The sequence below is a fragment of the Dysidea avara genome, chromosome 2, assembly GCF_963678975.1.
Source record: "Dysidea avara chromosome 2, odDysAvar1.4, whole genome shotgun sequence".
Classification (NCBI taxonomy): Eukaryota; Metazoa; Porifera; class Demospongiae; order Dictyoceratida; family Dysideidae; genus Dysidea; species Dysidea avara.
This window is the reverse complement of record NC_089273.1, coordinates 40,526,302-40,545,440: the sequence shown is the minus strand read 5'-3', so window position 1 is coordinate 40,545,440 and position 19,139 is coordinate 40,526,302. Positions and strand designations below refer to the sequence as shown.

Genomic DNA, 19,139 nt, shown 5'->3' with positions numbered 1-19,139 from the left:
ACGTTTATATATATATGTAGACTAGAGTTGTGGCCACCCGCGTTGGCTTCTTCGATCGCCATTGGCTGCTTGTAAACATTATACGTATTGGTGACGTTATGGCCCACAATCGACCTTTACATGTCAGGCTATAAAAGAATTCGAGTGATCTGTGAAGTGTCTTTCCACCTATTAGGTGAAGTGTCGTAGTGGTCTTCGCCACCGGCATTTGTGCTATGCTGCACAAAACTAGTCTCGTGCCCAGACCGCTTTTTTTCTTTTTGTGTGGGGGCGGAGAAAAAAAGGGTCTGGTGGATCTCCAATACATTTTTTGTGCAGCCGGATCTACAACTTTTGGGGATCGTTGATTAGTGGTGATGAATAGCAAAGGTTTGTTAAGGTAGTAATAAGTATATAGTTAGGTAATAAGTAGTAGTAGTATGTTGTAGTTTTCAGTATGTACGTGTTTTATGATTACTAATTACCGATAAAAAAAGGTTTGTTAACGAAGTGACAATAGGAAATACGGCGCGCGTTTGCTTAGCAAGGCTGCATCCTTGGGTACGCGCGCCGTATTTCCTATTGTCGCTTCGTTAACAAGCCTTTGCTATCCATCACCACTAATCAACGATGCCCAAAAGTTGTAGATCTGGCTGCACAAAAAATGTATTGGAGATCCACCAGACCCTCTTTTCTCCGCCCCCACACAATAAGAAAAAAAGCGGTCTGGGCACGAGACTAGCACAAAACCGCAGCCGGTGCAATATCTGTATAATGCACTGCGGTCGGTGCATTATAACTTATAATTCACTCGTTGTGGTCTACAAAACCGCAACCAGTGCGTTATAAGTTATTATGCACTCGCTGCGGTCTGCAGCAGTGCAATATACAAATTATGGCACTGGAGGTGTCTTGGAACTGCCCACGCAGAGTGGTACATTTAAGATTAAGTGCTCCCTCCGTAATTGATAACTGCCACTCCACAGAATAGGTTTTTGAGGACAAGACTAATTAAAGAATATGGCTGGACCCAAATCCTAACCCTAACTGGATTTAGCTACTGGATAAAGCTGAACCCAAACCCTAAATTTGGACTACTTAACTGTAATTTCAGAAGTATGAAGTTTATACTAATGGTATGCTACCTGCTGCCATACTCACAAACCCATTCTATAGAGTGGCACTTATCAACTAGGGAGGGGGTACTTATAATCAATAAATCATACTAAGTGACCGCATGTGCATCATACTAAGTGACCACAGGTAGCATACCAGTAGTATGAACCTCATTCTTCTGAATTTACAGTGACGTAATTATATAGATAGAATCATGAGAAATAGTACCTTTAATACAGGGGCTCAAAAAGGGATAGTTGCATGCAGCTAAGAAGTTAGTTGTAAATGATACTTGTAATGGTAATTGGGTTAGTTGTAAAACTTAAGACAAAAAGCCAGCTGCACCACCTATGAACTCAGTTACATATGCTTAGTACATGTTGTACATCTCAACTCTTTTACTAGAGATTTGTCAGATCTAAAAGTACTTCAAGATCCAATCTTGAAATCACCATTTTCAAAAAACTTCCCATTTTGTCTTAATTAAAATTGCCTTACAATCCACCTAGTTTTTAATTTTTCTAAGTACGCTATAAAATAAAATTGCCTTAAAACAAGGCTTGCAAGTAATTATATACATAGTTATTAGTTTTAAATTTGTCCCTTTAGTTTGCTAGATTTCAAATCACTCTCTAGAATTGCTTGCAGGTTCATACTTGAGTTTCAAAAATTTCCCTAAGGGAACATACCCCAGTCCCCACTAGTTAGTCAGAAATCCCTACACAGTTTTCTTCTTTACTGATACTTTGTCACACAAGTCCTCTGTTTACTTTTAACTGTTTGGAAAATCTGGCAATATACAGCACAAAAGTACTTACTTCAAACACTCTATGCCCTCCCTAACCCTGTGCAATCTCAGCTTAGGGCTAGTTACATATAATAGTTTTTAGCCAATGCTTTGATAGAACTATAGCTACACAAGGAACTTCTGAAGTAACAAAAATCAATGACAACTTTGATTGAATCAGTAGCTAATTCATAAAATTTAAAATAAAATTTGTCAAAATTATTGTCCATAAGCACTTTTAAAAGTATCATTACATGTTTTTATGTTAATTTCTTGATTTTCATCTATATACATTTAATCCGTCAGCAAATTTTGATGAGATACGACTTAAGTTCTCTACTTTAAGTAACAGTTTTATTGAAGAATTTTCTATTGACATACCTGTCAAAGATCTGTGGATTTCACTGCAAAATATTACTTCTTGGTGAATTAGTTCCCTCAAAACTGATGTCAGGTACTTGTAACAAACCATGGATTAATAGAACAATAAAGCAAATAAGAAGAAAACCCAAAGATGCTATAACTTAACAAATCCTCAACACACTGGAAAGAGTACAAACTCCTTTAAAAGCAAATATAAAAGGAGTCACAATAACATGTACCAAATACATGTACCAAATAATATGTGCACCTTACCAAAATGACAGAAAGAAGAAGTTTTCCAACACATCAAATCTCTGTGTAGAGACTCGAAATAAATTCCCATACTTGAGAAAGATGGAAAGGCTTACTCCACATATATTGCTAAAGCCAACATACTGAAAGAATATTTTTACTTGGTATTTACTCAAGATGAATGTACTGCACTGCCAGATATGGGAAAGATTCTTTATCCAGATATGCCCACCATAGATGTAGACACTGGTGGCATCGCTAAATTATTATCTGAAATTTATCCTTACAAAGCAATGGGTCTGGATGAAATACCACCTATATTGCTTAAAGAATTGTCCTACGAGGTTACTCCTTGCTTAAGTCTAGTGTTTACAGCTTCTTTTAAGCAGGGGCATATTACTCAGTGATTGGAAAACTGCACTAGTAATCCCTCTATTTAAGAAAGGCAGCCAAAGTGACCCATATAACTATCGTCCTGTATCCCAGACAAGCGTATGCTGCAAAGTGTTTGAGCATATTATCTATTCAAGTATAACGTCCCACCTTGATGCATTTAGTATTATTCCAGAATGTCAGTAAGGATGTTGCAGAAAATGGTCAAATTAATTCATACCATAAATGACTTTGCCCTCAATCTAAATAATAAAGCACAAACTGATGTGATCATGTTAGACTTCTGTAAAGTCTTTGACAAAGTATCTCACCAATTTTTGCTACATAAGTTGCATTATTATGGTATTTGAGGACCAATTCTCCAGTGGATCTCATCATTAATGTTCGTACCCAAAGGGATAATTATATAATATTATAATGGCTCTACATCAACCCCAGTAGGTTTTACCAGTGGTGTACCTCAAGGGACTATGTTAGGCCCCTTGCTGTTCTTGGTGTACATCAATGACCTGCCAGACTGCATATCATCATCCTGCAGCCTTTTTGCAGATGACTGTTTATTATATATGAAGATAAACAACAAAACAGACCAAGAAGTTCTGTAGCAAGACTTGCAAAATTTACAAGAATGGGCAAATAAGTGGTTAATGATGTTTAATGTGAATAAGTGTATAACTTTACAGATCTCACTAAAATTACTTGTATTTACTATATGGCTAACCATTAAAGTTCATCTAAATACTTAGGTGTTATGACTGATTCCAAACTTAGCTTTAACACACATTTGGTATGTAAGAAGGCAAATAATGCTTCTATATATAAGAAGAAATCTCTATTCTTGCCAACGGGAAGTGAAAGCCCTACAACGACTACTAGCTAATTGACTAAATTGTATGAAGTGTGAATTCGTCAATTTTTTTTTTAATTCGGCCCTCTACTATGTGTATATACGCAGAGGCGCCCGTGGTCATTAATCGAGCAAACCACAAAGGGATCGCGAACTATTACGCGTAATGTTGCATAATCGATTGGTTTGTGGTTTGGGTTATCGTCATTCTAGTGCATACTTTGAAGTGAAAGAAAGTGGTAAGGAGATAGATTAGGCACGTTTTAATACTATAGCTACTGGGTAGTTTTCGCTTCACAGATAAATGACCTCGTGGGTTTAGATGCGCGCATGCGTAGTTGTTTAATTCCTGAAAATCAGACTTCCAGTGAATCACTTCAGATATGTATATGGACTGGCGATCTTCATTATAGCTACTGTTATGCAAACTGTAAGACAACTTTGTGTTAATATAACTGTGTAGGGGTTATCGTTAGCTAAGTACATAATACTATAGATCAGGTTCACTGTGATTATATAATATAAACCGGTCTTATCGCCTATTTTAAAGTGTCGAGTAGATCTATTAAATGCCGGTTTTAAGTATTAAAATATACCGTGCAGTTGGGCGGTTATTATTTATTATGTTGTTAAAATCTTTTATTTAATATCTAGGATATTAAAGGGAGCCCATTAACTACTTTTCTCTAAGATTTAGCAGAGATGTAACATTTGTTTGATTTCACTGGGACTCATCAAGATTCAAATCTCATAGAAGGTTAGATTAGAAGTGTTGCAGACCCCTCATTTTCACTGAGCATGCAGCCACCAAATTTTAAAGGCTTTTATAGAGTTTGCTGGCTGGGTGTATCATACTTGTGGTCATAATACCAATTTAGCCATCAACTGCAACAGTACGAATTTTCCATATGTTCCACACACATTAATAACGTATTGTCAGATGAGTTGGACTCCTGTTCATTTATGTATCTTGTTCACCAATGGCTACTTGAAGAGATACACTGCTTGTAATCCGGCCTGAGGTTGGAATGGATTCAAACTATGTAGTTATCCATGCTGTTTGGCGCTAAACAACATCAGAAACTCACTACCTTTCCAATAATACACCATGTGCTCACACTAGTACTTATAAACAAAAATGATTAGATCACGTGACTATCAAATGCAATAATAAATTTGTATGCAGCTCTAAAATTACCATAAGGGCGGGTGACAGGAAACAAGGAATCTACAATTGGTGGCCTAGTGGTACCAATTTTCGCACGTTTTACAACAATTACTTACCTTTCAGAGCATCCACTGTGCAAGTAGTCCATAGCTAAGTTTTCCACAATTTTAGACAGTTTTTAAACCGAAACTGACTAAATCAGGCAAGTTCCAAAAGGGAAGGGTGGCGAGGGCCTGGAAGCAGGGCAAGAGGCTGTTTAAAAGAAAGGCGTAGGGATAAATTAGGCCAAGTTACGGGGCATTCAAGTATCAAAACTGACTTAAATGAAAGGAAATTCACAACATAGGTCTTTATTCAACACCACGGAGCTGTATAGCCAGATACAGCCATTCACAGGCTGACCAGACCTCTATTAAGACCCAAAACTGCATGTACAGATTGCCACTGTGTTTGGGAAAAGTAGCCAGTAAATGAAGACTACTCAAGTCTAGCTAATTTTGACTGTGAAATTAGTTTATTCATGTAGCTTTGTGTTCTTGGTGAAAAATTGAATCTACTTACATGGACGATAATGCCAGTTTTCCCAGATCCAGTCACATATATGGTTTAATCGGATTATGTTGTATGGTTTATGAGATAATTACGGTGGTTTCGAACATACAGATTGGAATCTCCCAGAAATTCAGTGGCGAGAGGGTCAATAACCTCTTTTGTAGTAGATGATTTATATGCTACCAGACCAGAACGAGAAACAGCATCACTATCACTATAGCTTACACACATATGTGTGTTATCATAATGAAAACCAGGGTGACATGGTGATATTTTGGATTATTGAGTAGAAATTATCTTCCAGTCAGATTTACTGCCGTTATTAAGTAATGGTTAGTGAAAAATTAGTTGCATTAGCTACTTTCCTTTACATTATGCTAACTCCTTGAAATGCAGTGCATTCTACTAGTGCACATTTTAACCCAATGACATGGCGATCTTCATCTTTACCTCATACTGTAAATTGTGTGACATCACTGCAGGTTTATCATAATAGTCCAGAACACAATTATCAACTATTATTTCCTGATCAAGCATTATTTTTATTTTATTTATTTATTAAGGCTTTACAGCACAAGTGCTGAAGGTCTGTAGGACACCTGGTCCTACAGCCTGCTTAAAGTTGTTACAGAAAGTGTGTTTGAAAAGGTGGAGAAAGGAGAAAAAATCCATGACTGGACCTAAGCAGGTTGGACCTACGTTGTCTGTTATAAGGTAAATTTCTTGATCAACACATATAGCTGCATTGTAAAATTCAATTTTACTAGGAAGGATATTGGTGAGTTCATGATGTGTTATTATAATCAGTTTCAGTGAACACTATGCTATCATTTTAAACTCATCACATGTTGTTGATAATCCTGTGCAAATCATCACCAGTTAATGTAGTTGTTGATGTAAAACCCCATGCTTGTACTGAATAACCACTTTACTGCCTAGACTCTAGACTAATTATTGGTAATTCACCATAATGGCTCCATTCTAATGAATTGCAGTGTTGCATGTGTGTGTGTGTGTGTGTGTGTGTGTGTGTGTGTGTGTGTGTGTGTGTGTGTGTGTGCATGTGTGTGTACGTGTGTGTTTGTGTGTGTGTGTGTGTGTGTGTGTGTGTGTGTGCGTTTGTGTGTATGTGTGTGTGTGCATGTGCGTGTATATGTTTGTCGGTGGGTGTTTGTGTGCATTTATGTGTGCATGTGCGTGTGTGCATGTGCTTATATGTGTTTGTTTGTATGTGTGTGTGTATGTGTAGTGTGTAAACAACCCCAAAGGAATAATGTAATAATCACTGAGGTATAGCCAAGGTGATGGTTACATCATTTCTGATGGGTGTTTATTCACTTAAGAATCCTAGCAATTAGTTATTTAGACAATGGCCCTGTAACCTTAGTAATCCAAAAGGTATGCAATTTGTTTGTCAAAATTTGTTACTAGGTGTCTGTACAGGTCTCTTACCAGAATAAAAAACCATGCATACTTTTGCAAATATTAAAGTGTTCTCCAAATGCCATTGCTTAAGTCCAGTAGATCTACATCTGACACAATGTGGAGAAAAATCAGATATAAACAATGAGACTAGTCTTAAGGTGGCTTTGTTAGCTATCTCCTGTAGTGTTAGTATCAGGACTGTCAACAAACTATAGGATAATTCAAAGTGTCATAGTTTTAAGAAAATGTCAATCACTCATTTCTAAGACACATGACTTGGCAGTTACTGGATTTTCCGGAACTCTGTCAGCAGCACTCGTAACTTTTAAAGTGCTTTCCAAGAACTGCTGAATTTTGTAGAATGTGATAACTTTATAGTGCAGTTATCCATTTATGGGTTGAAAGAAGTCATCTGTGACACTTAAAGTACATTTCCAAGAAAAGATGAATTTATTAAATTTCCAGAAATTAATGATGCAACATTTAGTTGCCATAATAAATTCCCACAACTGTTACGTAAACTTGTATGCTCTACACACTGCATGGCTTTAGACATTAAGTATAGCAACTAGCTGTATACCTTGTGCCAGCCTTTATACCTCACTTTGCCCAAATGCTTTTGTGGTAACTATAGTAGCCATCAAGGGTAATGATAATACTGGACATCTCTGGATGTAACCTGACATATTATAGTGAAAAACAGGTTAGATTACATGTTTGTTTATGTGCGAATGCTCATGTGTGAATGTTTGCTCATGTGTGTATAAGTTAGTTAGCTATGTTTTTCTAGTTTGTGTGTGTGCGTGGGCGTGTGCGTGTGTGTGTGTGTGTGTGTGATGTCTGGGCAGTTCATACAATTTAGTTTGAACAGACTAAAGCTAATTTACAGTCTTGGAGTTATATGGTTTTGAGCACAGGGTGCCAAGTGATGGCATCACTCTTATCATGTAAGACTGTTTCCCTGCAGAGGAGTTACTCCTTTAAGGTACCTAAATCAAATCAAAAACATCATTATTGTGTTGATGTTTTGCATCTTAAAATGTCAGAACATTGTTAGATGTAGAGGGTCTAATTTGAGATTGCTAAATAGAGTGCTGAATAGGTTATTCCTTGTGAAAGAAAGTTATAGGTATGAGATACTGCAGTATCATAATGATTACAAGTTAGGTCAGAACGAAGAGACTAGGATGGAGGACATTGGGATGTAGTAGCTCATCAAGATGAGACTCAGGCAGCTCAACATTAAACATCAACAAGTAAAGTAGTGTGTGAAGACTTTGGTAGAAGTTTTCAGTCAGGTAGCGACAAGAAGAGGCACTAGTGTTTGATGAGAGACTAGAGCCTGTGAGTGAACAGAGAGATGTACATTGTGCAGTGTCAGATGTCCCTGAGATGGTTCAAAAACAAGAGAGGATTAGCAGTTCAATACTCGTATTTGCTGTCCCATTCAGGACAAACATGACCATCTTCGGTAGCTTACCGATAGGACAAGTGTGTGAGTGTGTGTGTGTGTGTGTGTGTGTGCGTGTGTGTATGTGTGTGTGTGTGTGTGTGTGTGTGTGTGTGTGTGTGTGTGTGTGTGTGTGTGTGTGTGTGTGTGTGTGTGTGTGTGTGTGTGTGTGTGTGTGTTACTCCAGACAGAAGAACTCAGGCAGACAAGGATTGAGTCAGTTTTCCATGAATTACTTTAATGGGCCAATCCCATCAGTACTTATACAAACCTATTAATACTAACTGCTGACTGAAATACAAAGGATGTCTTTTCACCTTGTCAGAAAATATCTGGATGCTTCTTTGATCTTAAAGGATACCATTACTCTAAAATGTGTTTTGCTTGACAGAAACATATGGACAGTTGCTGTGTGACTGTTATCTTAAGCTGTAAGATTAGCCAAGTGGTGGTTATTGATGAGCTGGTTTAAAAATGTGAAGCACTAGTAATAGATAATTATATGATCTATATAGTTACTTTTATCAATACTTTTATCATTGGAATATGAAGTGCCGATTGCCTTAAGGTTGTCACTGTTTAGAGCTAATGCTAATTTCCTTATTAGGTTATGTGTTGAGCTATTTTATATCACTATCTTAGTGTAGGTAGGATATGAAGTACTAGGATTCTTCAACATTTTTTACAATACATTATCAAACCACATTTACACCAATCAGAACTGATGATCAGTCGAAAAATTGTTTACATATGAAAGGATTGAGTCAGTTTTCAATAAGTTACTTGAAACAGCCAATCTCAGTGGTACTTAACAAAAGCTAAGTTAGCTGGGGACTGTAAATGCAAAGGATGTTATTTGCTACATCAGAAATATATACCAGGTTGCTTCTTTGACTTTAAAGGCTACCATTAGTAATATTCTCTGATAAACATTAGCCTGTTTAATGCTACCTAATATGCCATGCTGCAGTGCTACCTATTTTCGTCACACTTATGTTCAAATCCTTTCCCCCACCCTCCATGAACTTTGAATTTTCTGTATAGAGAAAACAGCAACTTCTGACTTGTGAACAATGCTTTAGAACTTGTCAACCTATATAATACATGTGGCTATAATTTTATGTGCTTCACTGCTTTATTAGAATTACTGCCTACACACCACTAAATTCCTTTTGTGTGTCGGAGCCTGAGAGGAAGTGGTATGACTACACAAAGCTATGCAAATAGAGCATTATAACTATTTTTGTGGCATGTGTTGTTTTCACTACAGTAAAGCAAAATTTACTTAGTAGCTTGATGCTACAATGTACCCACTAAGTTCAAAATTATACCAGCATAATAAGCTGGTGCCTATTCCTTAACGTAGTTTACTGAACACACAGTGATGGGCAGTTACTGCATTGCTGTCATCCTAACTTTAAGATCAGTCAGCTGGTAATTATTGGTGAATTGGTTTACAAATAGGAAATGCAAAACAACACAAGTAAATGAAGATTATGAGCTGGGTATACAGTGTATATATCAACATTGTTATCGTTTAGAGTGTGAGGTGCTGCCTCATCATTGCAAGGAGCTGGCGCCAATCTCCTTATTAGATCATTTTAGAGGTTACCACAGTACTAGAGACCAGTGTGGTTGCATCATGGTCCAATTGAGTTATATATTAGACACTTTGTGGAGGAAATAGGACTTGAGAAGTGAGCATGTGTTATCAAGGTGTGACTATATTTGATAAAGAACATCACTACTCTGCTTATCGAGTTACCTGTATCATATAACTAGCCACACACAACGATAAAATACTTTCTGAGCCATTATGTACATTTCTTACTCCAGGTAGTAGCAACAGTACTTAGATGAGGTGAGCAAAGAAGGAAGTGGAGTGGCAGGTGTGTGTTGTAGATGTGTGCAGGTTTCTAGTGTAGTGTTTGTAATTGTGCTAACTTGTTTGTTTGGTTTAACAGGTGGACAAAGTGATAGTAGCTGGGACAGAATTTCTATTGATAAATTATAGTATATCATTACAGATGGGCTAATAAAGAATTAGTACCTATATGTTACCAATGGTTTAACTGATACGTAGTTGACACAAGCTGACAATATTATTTTGTTTGATTTAGCTAAGAGACATGACCAAATGTGACTAGTTGTTTGGTTTATTGAGTTTATTACCTGTGGTGGGGCATAGAAATATCTTGATGAGGTTGCTTTGCTAGATGACAGTTCGGTGGAGTGATTCCTGTAGCATTAGACTTGTGACTCTCAACAACGTCTGCATATTTGAAATGCTTTTTGGAAAAAATGAATTAAAACAGCTGTGAGAAACATAACTTGGCAGACATAACCATATCCTTTTATAGATTTCCAAAAACTCTGTCAGCAGCACATTTTAAAGTGCTTTTTGGAGAACTAATGAGTTTGTGCATAGCATTTCCATATTGGTAGCGTTACACAACAGTTGCCCATTTTTGGTTCCGAAAAATCACCTGACACATGCATTTCCCAATAACAAATGAATTTTTAGAACATTCCTGGACAATGGTGATGCCACATCTAGTTGTCAGTTTAAATTTCCAAGACAGTTACACAAATCTGTATGTACTACACAGCGGCTTTAGATATTAAGTATTGTACTGTGGTATTAAGAAAACTAGCTATGGCAGCTTCTGCCTTTTGACAATGCCCAACTTTTCATCATACCAAATGTTTTTGATGCCATCATAGTAGATATCAAGGAAAATGATAGTACTGGACATCTTTTCAAATATAAACTGACATTCATTAGTAAACAACATGTATGTGTGTGGATGTGAGAGTGCGTGTGGGTCTGCAGGTGCGTGTGTGTATGTGTGTGAATTGATTATGGTTAGTTTATTCTAGCTCTGTGTGGAGGATGCTTAACCAGACAGCATATTTCCGACCTACACACTAATCAGGACAGGCTGAATATTGCTAACGTCTGAAAAGATTAAGTTAGTCTTCCATGATAATAGTCACTTATGTGTATCACCAGCCTAAATTACACAGGGATAATCTTTACAAGCATACAACATGTAATTTATCTGTTTTCAAAGCACTGGTGTTACTCTTGATCATCCTGTATTGGGATACAATAATGATATGTGTACCTGAGCTATTATCCTACTCTGATGTGTGCTTCACATGTGGAATGTGCAAGCTAGACGATATCACTGTCAGCTCTTTCCTAGCAAAGACAATCATGACTCTCAACTTGAATGGCCACCCACCTTGGTTATTATCTGGATCAGTGCCTGCTACATTCCTAGACAAGTCACACGCAGCCAACACAGGCAGGTGTAATGGATCCTGGTAATCATTTTAGCTTAAACACACATTGAAACCTCTCTAATTTTACACCTCTGTAATCCGGAATATCTCTATGTTGTGAAATTGTTTTACAGTATGTGCCAAAAAGATTGTTTCTATGTAATGCTACTTTGATAATCTGACATCCTTGCTAATCTGATGCAATTTTATCATTCCAATGAGTGTGGGATTACAGAGGTTTCACTGTAAACACAGGAGCCATCTTGTGGATAAAGCCAGTGATTGGCAGGCAGGCTGGCTACATAGTTTCACACATCATGTAATTACACACTATCAGATAATAATATTTTTTCAGAATCCCTTTTAAGCGCAGAGTGAGCAACACCATCAAATGATTTAAATGAGGTGTGATAATGTGACTACTCTATAACTGATAGATGGTTTGTCTCCCCACACATTAAAAATTTCCCCAATAGTCAATGTTTATTATTAATTTTATTATTCCACTATAGGAACACCTGCAAGAAAACAAAGCCAATACTGGTTTAATGAGTCTGACATTAAAGCTCTGAACTTGGCAAAACAATGCATACATGGTAGTTATCTCTAATTATACACAACGTAGCCATGTCATCCCCAATTACAGTGTACATGATGTGACCATCAGGTTTGTAGTGAAATAACAATGGAATGTTATCAAAAATTCTGGGGTAGCTTGTTGCTAGGACTAAAATCATTTAGTTTCAGCTGTGTGTATAATACTATGATGCATACTTCAGTTGCAAGCACTCTATGTAATCATATTGATGTGTGGTGACATTTTAAGCATAATGTTAGAAATTGAGTGATATTGGCTGCTTATGCTTGCTGCTTCTGCCAGCATAGTATCAGTAAAGATTTAAGAGATGGCATGGAGCAATATTAATGTGTATACAACAAACATGGATTTCATTTTGGGTGGGCATGCCCCAGCCTCCAGGAAATTTCAGGCCTTAAACACTCTGAGATGTTATTTTTACTGTGTTGGTACAGGTGAACTAAATAACTTTTTTTTTTAAATGCAAAATATGACCATTCTATTAGGGTAGTTGACTGCTTTATTAGAGTATTTTGATCTGAACTTTTGCAAATTGATTTTAACTGCATGAATATGCTTAACCAGTTTCTGAAGTTTACTTATCACTTATTCACAGTATGAGGATCAAATTTGTATAGTATGAGTAAACAGGTAATAGTGTCCTCATCTTGTGTGGCATGATTCATCGGCTAAAGTATACATGATAACTAGCACATTTATGAATGTGTATTATTCGGTATTCCTCTATAGGAACCTGCAAGAAGGACAAAGCCTACTGGGGTGATTATCCAGACAACAAAGCTCTGTACTTGGCACAACACTGTGTACATGTTAGCTGTCTCTATTAATAGACAACACAGCCATCTCATCCCCAATTACATGATGACCATCTCAGGTTTGCAGTAGAATAAGAGTGAAATGTTATCAAACAATGATGTAATGCTGCAGCTGGTGTAACTAGTTGTCTGAAGTACTATCATAGTTTTAATAATAGCTACTACAATGTGTGCTTCAGGTGCAAGCAGCCTATACAATCATATCTCTTCTCTGATATGTGATATGTCATTATATGCATTAGCTATGTTTGTCCCAACTATACCAAGGAGCTACTAAAGATTGTAACAAATAGTCTTGGCCTACTTAACAGCTACCACAACCAGTACCTGATCTTTCAAAAATACACTGATCAGTTCTCACGGGGTAAATTATAGTTGCAATAACTATTATGACTGTAGCTTTTTCATGAATCAGTATAGCTAATTATACCTAGACACCATAATATTATGGTGCATTCAGTTGCTCTATAAATGGCCTTGTGTTAACTTGATATTTAGATACTCTAGCTTTCATCGTATTTTTTAGCAGCAAATGCACTTATTCTACAGGAGCAGCAATCACAAACTATAGTGCATAATGAATGCAATAATTGCCATTGTAGTAAATAACTTGAAGTGATTCCATTGTTAAGAGCACAAGAGAATGATAAGGAGATAGATTAGATACATTTTAACACTACTGGGTGGTTTTTCTTTACAGATTAATGGTTTAGCTATGCACATGCATAGTTGTTCAAATACCTGAAATGCAGACTTTCAGTGAATCACTTCAGATATACATGGTCTGCCTATCTTCATGGTGCTATTACAAAAGCTGTAGAACAACTTTGAGGTTATATAACTTTACTGTTAAGTACCACAGATGGATTTGCTGTGTAATGCATGGTGATTAAATATTATATAGCTACTGTAGCTACAATTTTATGGAGTTGTATTGTATGTTTTGTGATACATGGTGGTTTAATACTTACAGATTGGAATCTTCCAGAAAATCAGTGGTGAAGAGCCAGTAACCTCTTTTGATAGATGATGTATATACTAACAGACCAAAAAAAGCATCAGTAGCTATCACTGTAGCATACACCACCTTTGTGTGATAATCTCATAATAAAAACCAGGGTGACATGGTGATATTTCAATAATTACTATTAGTTCAGTTGAAAATATCTTCAAGTCAGACTTACTGCCATTATTATGAAGTATTGGTTAGTGCAAAATTAGCTGGATTAGCTATTTTTCTTTTTATTATGCTAACTCCTTGAAATACAGTGCATTCCACTAGTGCATATTTTAACCCAATGCCATGGCGATTATTGCAATGTTGCTGTAAAATTTTATCCGTGTTGTATTGAAAACCACTTTACTACCTAGACTAATTCTTGCCCATAATGGCTCCACACTGGATGAATTACAGTGTAGTGAGTGTGTGTGTGTGGGTGTGTGACACCTGGGCAGTTCATATAATTTAGTATGACTTGGCTAAAGTTGATTTACACTCTTGGAACTATGTGGTTTTGAACACAGGGTGCCGAGTAATGGTATCACTCATATTGTGCCAATACTGTTTCCCAGCGGAGGTGTTGCACTTTTCTCAGGGTAAGTCGTTTTTTAGTACACCTAGATCCCCTTCTTCCATGTTTAACTGTTTAACTAAGAATTTTGCAGTTTATGTATATGAAAAACAACAGCTACTGGCTTGTGAGCAATTGTTTAACCAGCTATATAATTTTATGTGCCTTACTGCTTTTGCCTACAGACCACTACATTCCTTTTGTGTGTGGGAGCCTGGGAGGAAAGTAGTGGTATGTATGACTGACTACGCAGTACCATGTAAACAGAGCATATAGCTAAATTGAATTTTTGTGGCATGTGAACGTTGCTTTGCATTTCTCATTTGTAAACCAACTCATTAATAATCACCAGTTGACTGATCTTAAAGCTCAGTTATGCCAGCCACATAGCAACTGTCTGTCCAGTAAACTACATTAGAGAGTGTACACCAGCTTATTGTTCTGGTATAATTTTGAGCATAGTATATAGGTGCTTTGAAGCATCAAGCATAATGCTAATATGATGGGTAAATTCTGCTATATTGTAGGAAAACAACACATTCTACGAAAAATCAACATTGTTCATTTGCGTAGTTTTGCGTAGTCATACATACCACTACATTCCTCCCAGGCTCCCCACACATGAAAAGAATGTAGTGGTCTGTAGGCGGAAATTTTTATAAAGCAGTAAGGCATATAAAATAACACTAGTAATGGAAGATTAAGAGCTAGGTATATTTATCAACATTGTTATCATTAGCGTGTGAAGTGCTGATGGCATTAGCCTCGTCATTGCAAGGTGGTGACCCTATACTCCCTATAAGATTATACATTGGGGGTTTCTACAGTACTAGGGATAAGTGTGGTTGTATCGTGGTCAACTTGATTTATTGGAGGAAATAGGATGTGAGAAGTAGCAGATGTTTTATGGGTGTCACAATTTGTTTTAACTGATAAAGAACATCACTACTGTGCTTGGTAGTCAGAGCAGTTGCCTGTATCATATAACTAACCATGCACAACAACGAAATATTTTCTGAGCCATTATGTACATTTCTTACTCCAGGTAATGAGGTAGTGACAACGGTTCTTAGATGAGATGGGCAAAGAAGAAAGTGGAGTGGCAGGTGTGTACTGCACATGTGTGCAGGTGTCCAGTATAGTGTTTGTAGCTGTACTCATTTGTTTGTTCGATTTTTCAGGTTGATAAAGTGATAGCAGCTGGAACAGAATTTCTTTTGATGAATGATGGTATATTATTTTGTATAGGCTCATAAGGAATTAGTACTGATGTAACCGATGGTTTAACTAATAGTTGACACAAGCTGACAATTTTTTTGGTTTGGCAGTGTTGTGATTTAGCTAAGAGGCATAATCAATTACAACTAGTTATTTAGTTAATTGAGTTAATTACCTGTGATGGGACAAGGAAATTTCCTGACGAGGTTGCTTTGCTAGATGACGTTTCAATGAGTAATACCTGTAACATTAGACTTGGGACTGTCAACAACGTCTGCATATTTGAAATGCTTTTCAGGAAAATGAATTAAAACAGTTGTGAGAAACATAACTTGGCAGACATAACCATATCCTTTTATAGATTTCCAGGAACTCTGTCAGTAGCACATTTTAAAGTGCTTTTCAGAAAGCTAATGAGTTTGTACATAGCGTTTCCATATTGATAACAGTTGTCCATTTTTGGGGTCCGAGAAATCACCATGCACACTTCAAAGTGCATGTTTCAATAACAAATGAATTTTACAACAATCCTTGAAAATGACAATGAACTCAATTCAAGACAGTTGCACAAATTTCTACACAGTAGCTTTAGACGTTAAGTATTGCACTGTGGTGTTAAGAAAACTATATAGCTATGGCAGCATCTGCCTTCTGCTAGCTAAGACAATCAAGGCTCTCAACTTGAATTCTATGTTAATCTCCCAGCTTAGTGTATGCATTGAACAGTGCCTACTAGAAAAGACATTTTACGTACATGTGTACTGGTCCCGGTAATCATGTGGGCTTTAAACCTCTCTAATCTGACACCTCCGTAATTCAGAATACCTTGTCTGACATTGCTTTCTGTGCCAAAAGGACTTTTTCTGTGTAATACAGCCTTGATAATGTGAGTTCCTTGTTAATCTGACACAATTTTCTCATCTTAATGAGCATCAGATTATAGAGGTTTCACTGTATGCACAGAGGCCATCTTGTGGATAAAGCCAGTGATTTGATGCCAGGATAGTTTCACATGGATTGGAAACCAGGCTAGTTTCATACAGTAATTGACAGCCAGGCTTGGTTCACACATCATGTAATTGCAAACTACCAGTTCTATACGGTATATTCATAATCCCTTTAAATGTACACTGAGGTTCACCACCAAAGGATTTAAATTGATAATGTGTCTATAACTGATGGCTTAGCTTAACTAATTCCAAAAAACAATTTACCTCAATAATCTATCTTTGTTATTCAGTATAAGAAAACCTAAGCATACTGGGAGCTCCATTAGTACTTGGCACGACATTGTATACATGTAGGCCACCTCTAATAAACACAACATAGCCATCTCATCCCCAATTACATGATGACCATCAGGTTTACAGTAGAATAAAAGTGGAATGTTATCAAGCAATGATATAGTGCCAGGGTAATTTACATAGTTTTGCTATGTTTTTTTAGGGGGGGATTATTCAGGGGTAGCTCACAAGCTGGGACTCTTGTACAGTTATCTTAGAAATCCATTTGGAAATCAGAAGTCTTTAAATCTAGATTTCTGTCCCAATTGAGGCTCAATCCTCTGTTGTCTACTGTCCAGTGTCCTTCACAAGTACAAGTAAATTCCTAAGGGAATTGGGAGTGGTGATCTAGTAGTGACTAAGTGAAATGTTTAGTTAAATTACATTTCACTATTTGAACTCTTCTACACAAATTTGGGGTTTTGGGTCATGTGAAATACCCCTGAGAATTAGTACAGGTGGTTAAAGGTCTTATTAAGGAGGTTACCACAAAGTGTAAGGAGGTTACCACAAAGTGAAGTTTCTCTATAGCACAACAATAAAAGCCAGTTCCAACTGTGCTTACCAAGCTGATCCAGTGTAACACAGCAGGCTAGCTGTTACAAATGCACATTCTCACTCAACACACCAATTTGTATACAGTGAAACCTCTATAATCTGATGCTTATTGGGACAAGAAAATTGCATCAGATTAGTGAGGACATCAGATTATCAAGGTAATATTACACAGCAACTGTCTTCTTGGCGTCAGATTGTTATAGAGGTATTCTGCATTACATAGGTGTCAGATTAGAGAGGTTTCTCTGTATCCACAGTGTATTCCAACCGCTGATCACGATGTTCTATGTGTCACTGCATGTGAATAGGAGACCAGAGCTTTAAATACCTAAACACAGTGATCTACATTTTTAGAAAAGTTACACGCAGGTAGATGTACTGAACCATATGGGTGATATGCACAGGAGTCAACTTGCCAGCTGTTTGAAATTAGTAATAGTTAGTTATGACCACACAACACAAAAATGTGGTATGTAGTACGTCACTTCAAAGTGGTTGGCAGCCTAAGACATCACAAGTTACAGTATTATTCAGGATCTCTTTTAAGCGTATAGTACGTTTTACCACCAAAGGATTTCAATGAGGTGTGATGCTGTGACTCCACTATAACTGATAGACAGCTTGGCTCCCCACACATCAACAACTTCCAAAAATTCATCACAATAATCAAATGTGACCGGATTTGCGAAAAGGTACCTTTTTCACACACAAAATTTGACCTATTTTTTGAACTTTAACGCTTTATAACTTTTTGCTCATGACATATAGTTGCTTGAAATTTTCAATGAATATAGCTACAGTATCTGGCTACATTGTGAGACTAAGCGCAAGTTAATCAGTATAAGGAGTCAAGTATTACATCATTTTGTTTGCTGGTATGTCAAATGTGTGAAAAAGGTACCTTTTCGCAAATCCAGTCACAAATGTTTATTACACTATAAGAACCTGCATGAAGGCCAAAGCTTACTGGAATGACCAGTCCAATTTTAAACCCCAGTGCTAGGCTCAACATTGCAAAAATGTTAGCTATCTCAAGCTCTAATAAACCACAACACAGCAATTGCGTAACATGATGACCATCAGGTTTACAATAGAATAATAGTGGAAGGCAGCCAGGTTAGTTTCACGCATCATGTAATTACAGACTACCAGTTATAGAATTCCTTTTTAGTTTATAGTGAGCTTCACCACCAAGCACTTTAATGAGGTGTGATACTGTAACTCACTCCATGCTGTGCTTTGCTTGATTTTGTATCTTGTGTTTTATAGGTGATACTCCTATAGGTATTTCCTTTTGTACCTACCTTACCATTTGTGGTTAAACAAATAAAATAACTGACAGATGGCTTAGCTTCCCACACATTAACTACTCTAAAAAATTTATCCCAGTTATCAATGTTTCTTATTTAGTATTCCACTATAGGAACTTGCAAGAAGACCAATCAGAGTGATAAGTTAGATATTAAAGCTCTATAT

The 19,139-nt window shown here is 36.9% G+C and overlaps 1 long non-coding RNA gene across 27 annotated transcripts; it reads left to right on the top strand.

Moving 5' to 3' along the window:
• Nucleotides 1-275: 275 nt before the first annotated feature.
• LOC136247318 (uncharacterized) lies at nucleotides 276-15,975 on the top strand. Of its 27 annotated transcripts, none has more exons than XR_010697374.1 (10): nucleotides 3,985-4,167; nucleotides 4,392-4,494; nucleotides 6,021-7,585; nucleotides 8,050-8,138; nucleotides 8,181-11,165; nucleotides 11,213-11,304; nucleotides 11,360-13,092; nucleotides 14,007-14,629; nucleotides 15,650-15,710; nucleotides 15,786-15,975. It is a non-coding gene; the product is annotated as an uncharacterized lncRNA (long non-coding RNA). The 27 variants fall into 27 exon arrangements; XR_010697378.1 differs by having other exon boundaries at nucleotides 6,021-8,377; nucleotides 10,169-10,221; nucleotides 10,297-11,165; XR_010697373.1 differs by having other exon boundaries at nucleotides 6,021-10,029; nucleotides 10,169-10,221; nucleotides 10,297-11,165.
• The last annotated feature ends 3,164 nt before the right edge of the window (nucleotides 15,976-19,139 follow it).